Source organism: Ambystoma mexicanum, chromosome 13 (assembly GCF_040938575.1).
Source record: "Ambystoma mexicanum isolate Mex_15411 chromosome 13, UKY_AmexF1_1, whole genome shotgun sequence".
Classification (NCBI taxonomy): domain Eukaryota; kingdom Metazoa; phylum Chordata; class Amphibia; order Caudata; family Ambystomatidae; genus Ambystoma; species Ambystoma mexicanum.
Genome location: NC_090938.1, coordinates 78,219,875 through 78,234,767, shown reverse-complemented (window position 1 = coordinate 78,234,767; position 14,893 = coordinate 78,219,875).

Below are 14,893 nucleotides of genomic sequence, written 5' to 3'. Positions count from 1 at the left end.
GTCTGGTGCCTCTACTAAGCTGCCACCTCTCTGATATAACTGCTCCTGTCTTCACCAATTTGGCCCCTCTTAGATACTCCGGCCCTATTCCATAATTTGTCAAGGTAGCAATAAACCATGCCCATTTCACCGAGTCGAAAGCCTTTATTGCGTCCAGCAACACAATTGCCATTTCACTTGTCTCTTCATTTGCGTATTCAATGACTCGATGGAGTCGCCGGAGATTGGTGGATATGTTCCTGTTGGGGACATAACCAGTTTGATCGGGATGTATTAATTTAGTAATGACTCTCTTCATTCTATTTGCCAGGACAGCCGTCAGTATTTTGCTGTCCTGGTTCAACATCGACAAGGGTCTGTAGGAGCCGCACTCACCATCAGGCTTATTAGGTTTGGGAGGCGGTATGATTATTGCTTCTCTCAAGGACTCTGGTAGCATCCTGACTTCGTATGCTTCTTTGAGCATTTCCAAGAGTGGTGGGAGTACCTCATTTTTATACATCTTATAAAATTTGCTGGGGAGTCCATCGGTCCCCGGGGTCTTACTAGTGGGTAACTGCCTCACCACTTCTTCCAGTTCCTCTATAGTAATTGGTGCATCTAGCTCTTCTCGTTCTTCAGCACTAATCTGCGGCAATCCTATATCCTCAAAAATTTCACTTATTTCCTTATTATCACTTTCCTCCACATCCCCATACAGGGTATGGTAATAGTTTACAAATTCTTGATTCACTTCCTCCTCGGTGTCTGCTATACTTCCATTTTATTTCATTATCGTCCTGATTATGGTTCTGGGAGTCTCGCTTTTGTATAACCATGCCAGAACTCTCCCTGGTTTATCTCCCCCCGCATGCTGTCTCTCTGTGTATTTTTTATAGTTTAGATTGCACAGCCTTTCCCAATATCCCACGCATTTCTGCTGCAACCTAAGTATTGCTTCATTATCATCTTTTTTGCTACCTCTCCCTTCCAATGCCTCTTCCAGCTCCCTTTCCGCTTCTTGTAGGTCCACTACGATCCCTCCTTGTAGCCCTTTAGACTTGGCTATTGCTATCCCCCTCACCACTACATTAAAGGCTTCCCAGAGAACACCTGCCGACTCCACACTACCTGTATTGGTCTTGAAATAGCTTATTATTTCCTCTCTCATTTCCTCCCTGAAAATGTTGTCCTTCAGGGCTTCCGCTCGGAGATGCCACGTCGGTATTTTCGCCCTCGGGGGTCGATACTGCCGTGTCAATATCAGCGGCGAATGGTCCGATAGGACCCTCACCTTATATTCTGTCTGTACTATTTCTGTCGTTAACTCATGTGTGACAAACACATAGTCCAATCTAGTGTGTACATTCTGGGAGGCTGAATAATGTGAATATTGTTGATCTTGCGGATAGTGTATTCTCCATGCGTCGTCCAACCCGAAGTCTGTTATCAAGGACTGCAGTATCCTGGATGCTGGGGTCGGTCTATCTATTTTCGAGTCTGATCTATCTATCTTTGGGTCTATTACACAATTAAAATCTCCGCCCCAGATAACCACCTCTCTGAGTTTACTATATAGGGTTCTGAAGTATGCCACCGTAACCTGATTCGGGGCATATGTGTTTATCACACATATCTCCTTGTTTTCCACCAACCCCTTTAATATTACCATCCTCCCATCTGCTTCCACTATAGAGTGCAGTAGCTGAAACGGTACATGCGGTGCCACCCAGGTAATTACCCCTCTAGCATACGCCAAGTATGTTGCCCCCACAACAGTACCTCTCCTCTTCTTCCAGACCATCTCCAGTTTTTCTTTCATCAGGTGAGTCTCCTGCAACAAGGCTATGTCTATTTTCTGCCTGCGCAAGTACATCATGACCTTATTTCTTTTTAAATCACTATTGAGCCCTCTCACATTCCAGGTGACTACTTTAAGGTCTCCCATAGCATATCCAGGTCTCTCCCCTCCCTCCCCAAGTACCCACCAGTTCCATCAGATCTCAGTTCTTCCCTTTTTTTGTGTAGGTGTGTTCCCCAATACCAACTTCTCCTAACTACTAACACTACCCCAACTCCCCGCTCTCTCCAACCCCCCTCCCTTCCCCGCCCCATTACACTCCCCAACTTTTCCCCAACTTCCCCTCTTTCACTCTCCCTCCCTTGCCCCAACTTACCCTGCTTCCCCAACTGTTGCCCAGCTCCATCCCTGGATCTCAGGCACCCCCGCATCTAGCCATTTCTGGCAGTTGCCCTACTTGCGGCTCAGCAGGGAGATATCGCCCTAGTGGCGGTCCTCCTAATCTGACTCTTGGGGGTAGGTTGTCTCCGTCCCTTTGCTCCCTATTCAAAGATCAAGCTCATCGCACCTTCCACTTTCCTTCTTTCGTTATGCATTCTATATTCCAGTCCAACGTGTTCAAATATCTCGTAATGCAGCAACCCACCACCCCACACCTTATTCTCAATATGAATGGCTGTTAGATCACTTATTGTTACTTCTGGGACCCTGCTCCTCATTCTGCTCCGGACAGCCATGTGCATCCAGCCACGTCGCTGCGTCTTCTGGGGTTTCAAAAAAGTGTGCTTTGTCTTTGTAAAGAATCTTGAGTTTAGCGAAGTACAATAGCATATATTTCAATCCAGCCGTGCACAGTCTCCTCTTGATTGCTACATAGCTATAGCGTTGTCTCTGGACTAGCATAGTGTATTCAGGATATGCAGTGATGGTCGCAGATGATCTCTTTATCGTCCCCCCTTTCCTGAAGAACTCCAAGATCTTTTCCCTGTATCTATAATTCAGGATCTTCGCTATAATTGCTCTCGGAGGGGTTCCAGGTTGCGGTTTTCTCATCAAGGCCCTGTGCGCACGTTCGACGGCAAATCCTTGGGAGAGCTTATTTACACCTATCTCCTGCAGGATCATGTTTTCCACATAGTTTGTGGGGTCTTGGTCTTCTTCCCCTTCCGGTAGGCCAACCATGTGTATATTGTTGCGTCTCGCTCTTCCTTCTGCCTCCTCTGTTCGATTCTCCAGGTTGGCTACCTGCTGCTTCAGTATGTGGACTGCCTTGGAGTTGTCCTTACTAGTATCTGTGTTGATTTTCACGGCACTCTCCAGGCCACTGGTCCTTTCTGCCAGTGTTCTTACATCTTTCCTTAGTAAGTTGACCTCCACTCCAACCGCATCTATTTTCGTTTCTAGTGCAGTCCTTAATTCTGCCATCGCCGTCCCCCACAAGGCTTTCAGTTCTGTTATGGCTGCCGAAATCATGTGATTGCCGCTTGACGTTGCTGCTCCAGTGGATGCAATGGTCCCACTTTGCGTTGGGTGGTGGTCGACTTCTGCGATTTAGCAAAAATATCCATTGTAGGCTCTTTGCCTTTAGCCTTGCTCCCTCTCACCGACATTTCTGTCCTGCTATTTCCGTTGGGTCTGGTGCAGAGGCCACGTTCCAGTCTGTATTCCTCTGCAGGTTTTCACCTGTCTTCGGGTCTTGCACAGTGTGTCCTACCACTATTTCCGCATTGTCCTCCAGGAGTCACCTCCTCACTACGCCAGGAGATCGCTTGCCTGTACCTATCTCTATCATCACATGAGTAGCCCAAGGTCCCAGTGTTGTTGCTGCCAGCTTGCGGGCCACTTCCCAGCTCTTGTCATCACACTGTATTTTAATATTGGCGTCCCCGCCTTCTGTCACAGTGGTTGGGTTAAGCTACAGAGCCGTTGGGTCAGTGCTGAAGCTCGGAGGAGCAGGAGCTCCCTCCACCCACTGCAGGAGCAGTAGGCAACTTGTCCGTTGCCCGTGTGCTCTGCCAGACGAAAGGTAGGCCTCTTGCCAACACCAGAGTGAACCTGCTACTTTCTGAAAATTGCCCTGCATCAGGATCACCCCAGATTTGCACTGGAGTGCACCAGCCACCATTGCAAGCCACCAGGCTTACCACCCTCTAAAATGGCCGCCCGCCATCACCACAGCCTCCCATCCGGCCCCTCAGCACTGCACATGCTGTGATTGGCACCTTAGCCCACGCTCGAAGGCACACGGTCAAAGGCACAGTGCCTGTCTCTCGCCTGTCTACGCCGGCAAGCCCAGGGCTGCGACCCCTAGCCATCCGGTCCGTCCCTCATTCCACAGGGTAAGCACACCGCTTTTCCTCTACAACCCTCCCCAAGAAAGTACTTTCAATGGACTGGCATGTGCCCCTACTATCACGGACCTATTTTCAAGTAGCAACTAACTTCATCACCCTTGAGGTCCCCGCTGTACCGCTGTTTAGTATCTAGCATGAATATATGCTGCCTCAACTTGCACACAGGTAACCTTGCACTACCCAGACCTACTACCGTTATTATTGCCCACCGAGCTAGGATCCCGCTCTGCATTAGTAGAAGCATCCAGCTCTCCCTCATCCCATTTCAGCAACCTCGAACTCTGCATAAATGCAACTGCCTCACTGCAGCTCAAATTAACCCGTTGTTGCATAACTGTAATCACCTGGTTCAGATGCCGCTCATCTGGCAGGGCTACCTTAATGCTGCCTCATTAGCTATTCTCGATTTTTAGCCTATGCCTACAAGTTGTTGTATCACTAGAACTGCCCTTTTTGCACCTTAGCAGTAATTTCAAATTTAGCCTGTGCCTACCTGCTGTTGTATCACTAGAACTGCCCTTTTTGCGCCTTAACAGTAATTTCGAATTTAGCCTGTGCCTACCTGCTGTTGTATCACTAGAACTGCCCTTTTTGCACTTTAGCAGTAATTTCGAATTTAGCCTGTGCCCACCTGCTGTTGTATCACTAGAACTGCCCTTTTTGCACCTTAGCAGTAATTTCGAATTTAGCCTGTGCCTACCTGCTGTTGTACCACTAGAACTGCCCTTTTGCACCTTAGCAGTAATCTCAAATTTAGCCTGTGCTTACCTGCTGTTGTATCACTAGAACTGCCCTTTTTGCACCTTAGCAGTAATCTCAAATTTAGCCTGTGCCCACCTGCTGCTGTATTCCTGAAACTGCCCTGCTTGCACTATAACAGCAATTTCAATCTGTAACCACGGCTGTACTCTAATTGGAGTTGCCCTCCTCCGCACCACACTAGCTAGCTCGAACCTAGTCCCTGCCCACCTTGCTGTGCTAACAACCAAATTGCCCACTCTCTGCTTAATTCCAACTATGATCCTTTGGCTCATGCTCACCATGTTCCCTTTTTGCATCATAAACAACAACACTCCATGTAGCAATAACAGCTACATACCATACAACAATGGACTAGCTAAACTAGGCTGCCCTAGACACCACCCACCCCATCCCCTGCCCCACACCCTTCCTCCCCTCCCTTTCACCTTTCACACACACCACTCACCAACAACTCATTGCTAAAAGTAAGCCCAAAGCAGCCAATATCCTACCTAACAGTACCAACTTAACTAAAGTTGACCACATTGCCTCCAACCCTCACCTTCCCAGTCCATTAGCTCACTGCCCCAAAAGCAACCCCACCCTCCAGGACCGCAATAACAGACTCGGCGCTAGACTCCCTACCACATCTAGTAAGTTGCCTACCACACCTGTGACTAAGACCACAACCACTAAGGACAGCGCTAAGGCCACTAACGCGACTTCTCTAAAAGGTGCACTACTCAATGTTAGATCTCTAGTAGCCCACCCCACCGAAATTGCCGACATTATCCTCACAGGAGACCTCGACTTCCTTGCTACTACAGAAACTTGGTTACATGAAGCAGCAGGACCCTACCTCACTCTTACCATCCCCGACAACTACTCTATCCTCAGAGCAGACAGACCTAATGCTCGCGGAGGAGGTGTAGCTATCATTTTCAAATCTTCACTCGACCTCAGACTAATCACCCCCCCCGCTAAAGCCCTGCGAGCACCTCACCATCAAAGTACAAACCACCCCTAAGAGTACCATTACTTTGCAACTAATATACAGGCCCCCAAGCCCCACAGGCTCCTTCGAGGAAGACATTACCACTCTCATAGCAGAGAATTCCAAGCCCCACTCCCAAAATATTATTCTAGGAGACTTTAACCTAGGATTTAATGACCCTAACGACTCTCCAGCTGCCTCCTTGGCTAACGCCTTATCCGAGCACGACTTCACTCAAGTCGTTACACTACCTACCCACCAGAAAGGTAGAACCATTGACTGGGTCGCAGCCCACAACTGCAATATCACCTGCAAAGCCCCACAACCTCTTGTATGGACTGACCACTCCCTCATATTATTCGACATCAACCAAAATAATCCTAACCCCAAGCAGCGCCCCTATGCACCAGCCTGCCTGTCTAGAAACAAGCGCAATATCTCTGCGGAGACCCTCACACCTCTGATCCTCCCCTCTCTAAACACACTCCCTGCCACCGCCGACCTTAACCTTCTAGTCAACACCTACAATGATGACCTCACCAGCGCCATTGATGCTGTTGCACCCCTAAAGGAACGCAAAGGTAAACCCATAGCCCACTTGAACCCTTGGTTCACACCAGAACTCAAATCTATAAGAAAAAAGAAAGCCAAGATGGAAACCTTATGGAAATCCAACCCCACTGCAGAAAATAAATCTAATCTCAAAACCATTTCCTCCTTCTATAAAAAAGAGATAATCCGCACTAAAAAAGAAACCTACAATACTAGAATAAATAATGCCCAATCTTCTGCTAAAGAACTCTTCACCATCCTGAAGGAATTAGAAAACCCGAACCCTCCAACCGATACCTGCGTGAAGGACAAGCCATGGTGCACCAGTATCCAAAATGCCCTGGCCAACAAAATGACTGGTCTCCAAAACAAAATTGAGGCCAAAAGATTACAACTCTCAAACAGCAACGCCCTCATACCCAGCACACCCACCCCGACCAGCAACACCTCCGGCTTCACATTCAAACCGGTTACTATACCCGAAATCCAAAAAATCATAGCATCCCTTAAACCTTCTAATTGTAAAGGGGACAGCTGCCCCGCACAGATCATCAAAGATGCTGCACGAGACCTAGCCCCCTTCATCTCCAAACTAATAAACCTATCCTTCTCGACCAATTCTGTACCTAACAACCTGACACAGTCATGGGTTCTCCCCCTCTAAAAAAACAATCTCTCGACCCGGGCCATTCCCACCAATTACAGGCCTATCACCACGGTCCCCTTATGCTAAAAATCCTCGACAGATTTGCCTACCTGCAAATCTAAGATTACTTGGAGACCAATCAATTGTTAGGCCTGCGTCAATCTGGCTTTCGTCCTCAACACGGAACTGAAACTGCCCTTGTTGACCTCAAAAGTCAGATTGATGACATCAAGGACAAAAACAAAGCAGCTATCCTACTCCTCCTAGAACTCTCCGCAGCGTTTGACCTGGTTGACCACAAAATACTCTGCAACCACCTCTCTTCTGCTGCCCACTTCTCACCCTCTGCTGTCACGTGGATACAATCCTTCCTAGCCAACAGAACCATGAGGGTTTTCTCATGTGTGCCTGCAGCAGACCCCATTCCCATCACATGCGGTGTCCCACAAGGGTCCTGCGTCTCCCCTACCCTCTATAACATCTTTACAAAGCCTCTCTTTGGCAAACTGGACCATCTGGTTGTCACCTACACCAACTACGGAGATGACATCCAGATACTCCTCACCATCACTGGCAACTACAACACTGACGCCACCAGGATTAACGAAATCTTCGCCATCATTCAGGCATGGATGGCCACACACGGCCTCTGCCTGAATGATGAGAAGACCGAGCTCCTCCTGGTCGGGTCCCCCAATAACCTACAGAAACCCAGCCCCAATTATTCCAACTTCATCATAGAGGGCAACATCATTCCAGTTGTGAATAATGTGAAAACCTTAGGCTTCTACCTTGACACCAATACCAACCTTTCCAAACAAGTTAATATGACTGCCTCAGCTACCGCCTACACGGGAAAATTAATCAGGGCTTGTAGAAAAGGTCTATCTACAAAAAGCTGCCTCATTCCGGCGAGGGCCCTCGTACAATCAAAGCTTGACTATTGCAACAGCCTCTACCTTGGTGCCAACCAAGCTATAATCAAGAAACTTTAGATCCTCCAGAATAATGCGCTGAGAGCAGCATTAAATATTCCCAGGAGAGAGCACATCTCCCACATAAGAATATCTTGCAAATGGTTATCTATTCAACAAAAAATCGACCTGAAAACCCTCTGCCTCACCTATAAAGCTTTAAACCACCTAGCCCCCCAGTACCTCACCAACAAACTCTCCCTTAAGCCAAACACAAGAATCACCAGATCATCCAATTCTCTCTGCCTCACCGTGCCTAGATTCTCTGCCAAAAGAGCGGGGGGCTCAGTACCAACTGTATATATTGTACATACTCTGAAATGTTCCCTACTACCTGCCTTTGCATAATATATATGGCATATTAACGCCACAATTGTATAACTGCTTATATAATGTAACTATGTAATCGGTCCTCAAGCGCCCATTTACCCCTGGGTCTGAAGCGCTATACTAAATAAAACAAACAAATAAACAGAGGATTAATTTAGGATAGTTTTACGTCTGTATTTCACTTTCAGGCTCCATGGCGTCGGTGTGTTGTGGCTCATGGGATTGCCTTCACTTTGCCGCAGCCAACCTACAGTTCTGTATCCGCTCCTCTTGCGCAATGCACTTTCCCTGTAACACGGTCACCAGTCCATTCTATTATATGTATGCTCCAGGCGTGTTGCACCTCTGTCTTGCTGCTTTTAAGCTGCTTTCTTTGTTTCAGCGACTATGCAGCTCACTTCAGCCTTTCCTCCGAGCCCCTGGTAACTGCTGATCATTCCAGCTGATGACAGTGGAAGGGTAGGAGCCCCCACCCGTGTCTGCCATCCCGCCATCCCGCCCTGGATGCGCACCGGCAGCAAAGATGATCCCATGCCCATCCATACAGACGGCTTACTAAGGAGTAATCCGCATCTACATACATCCTGTATGCTGTGATGAATGCAGCGCCGGTACGAGGTAACGCATGTTCACTGGTATCGATCGTGAAAGGTGACTATTCTAAGATGGCCGACATATTTTCCCCGGCCTGGTAGCACAGAGCTACGTCCTCGCTACGTCCTGGAACCTAGCCTATCCTGATTGGCGGCCCCTCTCCCTTTGAACACACGTCAGCAACCGGAGGCGGAAGCCGCGTTTCCAAGGGCCGCGTCCTAAGGGCACTGTCTGCAGCGACTGCAGCATTCCAGCTGATGACCGCGGAAGGGTAGGAGCCCCCACCCGTGTCTGCCATCCCGCCCTGGATGCGCACCGGCAGCAAAGATGATCCCATGCCCATCCATACAGACGGCTTACTAAGCAGTAAACCGCATCTACATACATCCTGTATGCTGTGATGAATGCAGCGCCAGTACGAGGTAACGCATCCTCACTGTTATCGATCGTGAAAGGTGACTATTGTAAAATGGCCGACATATTTTCCCCGGCCTGGTAGCACAGAGCTACGTCCTCGCTACGTCCTGGAACCTGGCCTATCCTGATTGGCCGCCCCTCTCCCTTTGAACACATGTCGGCAACCGGAGGCGGAAGCCGCGTTTCCAAGGGCCGCGTCCTAAGGGCACTGTCTGCAGCTGTCCGCGGATGGCCGCCATCCATCCTGCAGGTTATACTGCTGACCTAGTAAGTACTGAAGTTGTACTCCCATGCCTCCTCGAACATGATCTGACTATGGGCTAACTTTGACTTCTCTACTACTTTGATTGTCCTGTTCCATGCCCCCACTAGCTGCTCAAAGATACATGTATCCCCCGATTGTTGACCGACCGCAATTGCCTAGAGGCCATAGCCCATGTTTACTTATTACGGCCTGAACTTGAATGCCTAATGGTTTCTCTAAACTATATGTCCTGCCGCTACTCTGCAGTGGCACCTGACCACATGTTATCACCGTGCCTTTCGCGCATAACTCTACCCACTTCCTTTGTGCCCACCTTTTACAGCCAATGCCACAATATTGCAGCTTCTTCCTTACTCATGCCTGGTCTACCAGACACTGATACTAAGATACCGGAGCCTGATACCCACTGCACCCCCAACGGGGCGTTGTGCACCATTCTCACCAGTGGCACTATCATGCCTTCATAGGCACCAGAGTCGAGACATTGCTCTCCCTGCCCCTCCAAATACTGTCTCAGGACAAGTGTTAAGTCCGTTTGAAACGTGCCTTCTAGTCATGTACTACTGCTGCCCCCAGGTTAACCATTAATGCCAAATCTAATGTGTTTTTATCTCTGCATTGGAGCTACCGTTTATTAAGTTAATTGCAAAAAACCGGATCTAGATGCGTCTTCTTATCCTTACTTCAGGAACCATTGTCTCATAGATGAACAACTAAAGTTGAATCTAGTTGTGTTTTTCGTTGCCGTAAGTACTATTGTCTCATAGATTAACCACTTAAGCTGAATCTAGATGTGTTTGTTATCCTTGCTTTAGGAACTACTGTCTCATAGGTACTGTCTCATAGGAATCTAGACACGTTTCCACTTGCGTTCCTGATCTGCTGATACCTAAACCTCACTGCCATAATCTACTTAACTGTGCTACAATCTGTATGCTATTTGCCAATAGCCACATTATACTACCTCTACTTGGTACACTCCCACAATGCATTTCCCACTACTCTACACTGTGCTACTTAGATCCTTACTATATATCATACATTTGGATCTCTCCACCCTGCTCCCAAATTCGTTCTCACTTATGCCACTCATGTCAATGACCAATCCACACAAGCCAACCAACATGACTACCACTCCATGTACTGCTCTACAAAGAAACCTAATACTACGGGCCAGACTTCCAAGACTTTATGATCCGTTATCCAAATCATTGCCTAGCAATGTCAGGGCTAACCCCTGCTATAGTAGCCCCTCCCAACATCCTCTTCAACTTAACAGTATACTCTTCCGAGAGCCCATCCACACCCAGAAAACCACCCTTAAAACTCAGCTCTCACCGCTGAAACCAACACAACCTGGTATTAAGGGTGCACTTATAAATGCCCGCTCCATGGTAGCCCATGCTACAGAATTAGCTGACGTACTGCACAATGAAGATTTAGACTTCTTAGCCATCACTGAGTCCTGGCTTCACCCAGCTGCTGGCCCTGCAATTATGCTAGCCCTACCAGATGACTATACCTTATTTAGGCTAGACCGAACTACATCCAGAGGCAGAGGCCTTGCCATAATAGCTAAATCCAAACTTACTCTGAAATGCTCTCCACCCCTCAATTTAGATTCCTGTGAATCCTTAACAGCTAAATTAACGTTATCTAACACACAATCTATATCCATCCACCTCATTTACCGATCCCCAGGCCCTATGGGATCCTTCGAGGAAGACCTCACTAACATCATCTCGAACAATCTTAAGAACTCATCCGAAAGCATTTTACTAGGTGACTTCAACCTTGGACTTAATGATTCCTCTGATGTCAATGCTTTATTAATTAACAATACCTTGGAGGAATTAGGCTTTATCCAGATGATCACAGAGCCTACCCACATTAAAGGTAGAACTCTTGACTGTCTCGCCATGCATAACTGCCCCATTCTGGTCTCATCTATACTACCACAGCCTTGGACTGACCACCACTTGATCACGTTCCCAGTAGAGGCACTACCAGTAGAAGTTACTAGTATCGCCTCAGCTGCCCAAACTAGAAACAAAAGAAATATTACCCCCGAAAAGCTTATCCCCCTGATCCTACCGACCTTAAACGCTATTCCAGACCATACAGACCCCTCCATTATGGTAGATCTGTATAACAAAGCTATGCTCTCCTCCCTTGACATCATTGCACCTTTAAAGTTGAGAAAGAGCAAACCCCTCAAACATATCAACACGTGGTTCTCTCCCCATCTTAAAGCCCTCAAGCAGGAGAAACGACGCTGTGAAAAAGCTTGGAGATTACACCCCACTGAAATTAATAAGAACAAACTGAATATACTAGCCACCCAGTATAAAAAAGAAATCATCCAGGCCAAACAAACCTCCTACGATGCCCGAATCTCACTTGCAAAATCTAACACCAAGGAGCTCTTCACTATTCTGAAAGAGGTAGAATCTCCTGTACAAACACCTGACTCCTGCCTTAAGGACAAAAATTGGTGCACGAGCATACAAAAAGCCCTAGCCAATAAAATCACATCTTTGCAAACTAAGATAAACAATAAAAAAGATTCACTTCCCCCAACTATCAAAACGAGTACCACTAGCCCTTCAACGGTACCACCTATTCTGCCACCCCCCTCTACACCTACTCCCCAGTTCAATTTCCATAAAGTCACTACCAAAGAGGTCGAAAAGGTTATACTCACTCTCAAACCTTCAAATTGCCATGGGGACCTTTGTCCTGCATAATTGATAAAGGATGTGGCGCGTGAGCTCGCACCATTCATTACCAAATTAATAAATGCCTCCTTCACCACAAGTACCATACCTAATAACCTGAACAAGCATGGGTCCTCCCCCTCCTTAAAAAACCTAACTTAGATCCCTCGACTCCTACGAACTACCGCCCGATTACTACAGTACCTTTCTTACTCAAAATCCTTGACAAAATAGCATACCAACAAATTCAATATTACCTCGAACATTTTCACCTCCTAGGAGTCCGACAATCCGGCTTCAGGCCACTGCACGGCACCGAAACTGCGCTCTTTGATCTCAAGGCACAGATAGACGAGCTGAGAGACAAGGGAAAGACTGCACTATTGCTACTCCTTGAGCTCTCTGCCGCCTTCGACTTGGTCGACCATGAGATACTCTGTAATCATCTACAATCAGCGGCCCACTTCTCTCAAAAGGCAACAGACTGGATCCAATCCTTTCTTAACAACCGCACCATAAGAGTCTTCTCCCCTTTAGCAGCCACTGACCCTACACCTATTACTTGTGGGGTACCCCAAGGTTCTTGCGTCCCTCCCACCCTGTACAACATCTTTACAAAGCCCCTTTTCGATGATCTAGATGGTCTGGGTATCACCTACACTAATTATGCTGATGATACTCAGATCCTCATCCCGCTGACGGGGGACTACGATGAGGACTTGGTCTTTGTAAATAAAGTGTACCTCATTATTCAGGCATTGATGGCCCTACATGGCCTATGCCTGAATGACGACAAAACAGAACTTCTCATTCTCGGCTCCCCTTCGGACCTCACTAAATTAGGCCCAAATTACTCCTCCTTTGTAATCGACAATAACAAGATTACAGTTGCCAAAGAGGTCAAAACCTTTGGCTTCTACCTAGATTCTACACTCACCTTCTCAAAACAAGTTAATGCTATGGCATCTGCCACATCATACACGTGCAAACTTATTAGGGCAGCTAAAACCTTCCTCTCATCGTCTAACTGCATTACACTAGCTAGAGCTTTAATACTGTCCAAGTTGGACTATTGTAATGCCCTCTATGTAGGCTGCAATAAATATATCACCAATAAAATCCAAATCCTTCAAAATAATGCTCTAAGAGCTGCCTTGAGCATCCCAAAAAAAGCACATATCTCGGATACCAGAAGATCTGCCAATTGGTTCTGAACCAAAGACAAAATCTTTCTCAAAACTGTCTCCATGACGCATAACGCATAAGTGCCTCCACCAGGCAGCTCCTCAATATCTAACAACTAGATTTATCAGACCTATCTCCTCTTAATAGCAAATAAATGCACCAGAGACTAGTTAATTCTCATTATTAACACAGCCAAAGCAGTATCGGAAAAAATTATGAACAAAATCATAATCAAACAAGATGCTTTGGCTGCAAAAATGATAATCGAGAACTATCTAAAGAGTATGGAGACATTGGATGCTACAATGAAGGAATTCAAAGAATTTAATCTGAGTAAGAAAATATCCAAACTAAAGAAGAACATTGCAGCAATTACTCACGAGATAAAATACCCATAGATCACCGATGAATACTATGAGGAGGCTTCGAAAAACAGTAACCTGAACCTGATGAATGGCCAATCCAGAGGATGACAAACGGACCAACAGACCACGACCCAACAATTGGAATTTTTCCAGTGAGAGTTCAGATGAAGATACCTCAAGACCAGCAAGAACTCTAAGATTTGAAGACCAAGAATAGAACAGGCGTGGTAACACCCAGGGTTTTCAACAACCAAGAGGACGCTCGAGGTCAAGAGGTTGGTTGCAAGAGCAATCTCCCAGAATAACCCGCAACAGAGGAATAGGGTGGTACGAACAAAACGCCACAAGATCCTAAACTGGTGGAACCAAGAGTCGAGTAACATCGAGACTATGGCCCAATCCCTATTGGTAAATTTGTCCACCAGAATACTGGACCATAACCAACTGAAGGTATTATAAAAGGGACTTTCTTTTGTCCTGACTAGCAAACATGAACCCTTCCAAATACGGATCAAATTGACACAACTCATGAGGAGGATCCGTCTAAAACAGCACTTTGCAGGGAGTACCTTCAAAGGGAAGGAAGATGTAACGAATATACACAACAAATCATTGTAGTACCCGCCCCCCAATTCCATCACCGCAGAATCTATAACATTTCAGAAAGCTTTACTCAAGAAGATCGAAGAGATCGAAGCAGAAGAGATTCAACCCAACCATTCTTCAATCTAAAAAAAATTGAGAGTCAAGAACTGAAAGAATTACAAAACAATGATCAAATTGTAATTAAATCTGTGGATAAGGGAGGAGCCATTGTGGTCATGGACAAGAAGGACTACGTGAACTTGGTCAATACATTGGTTAACACCAGAACCGCGTACAAAAGACTTGGGAAAGATCCTACATACACACTAAGAAATCTGATTGACCCAATAATCGAAGAAGCAGCTGCAGATGGGTACATCAGCCAGAACAAAGC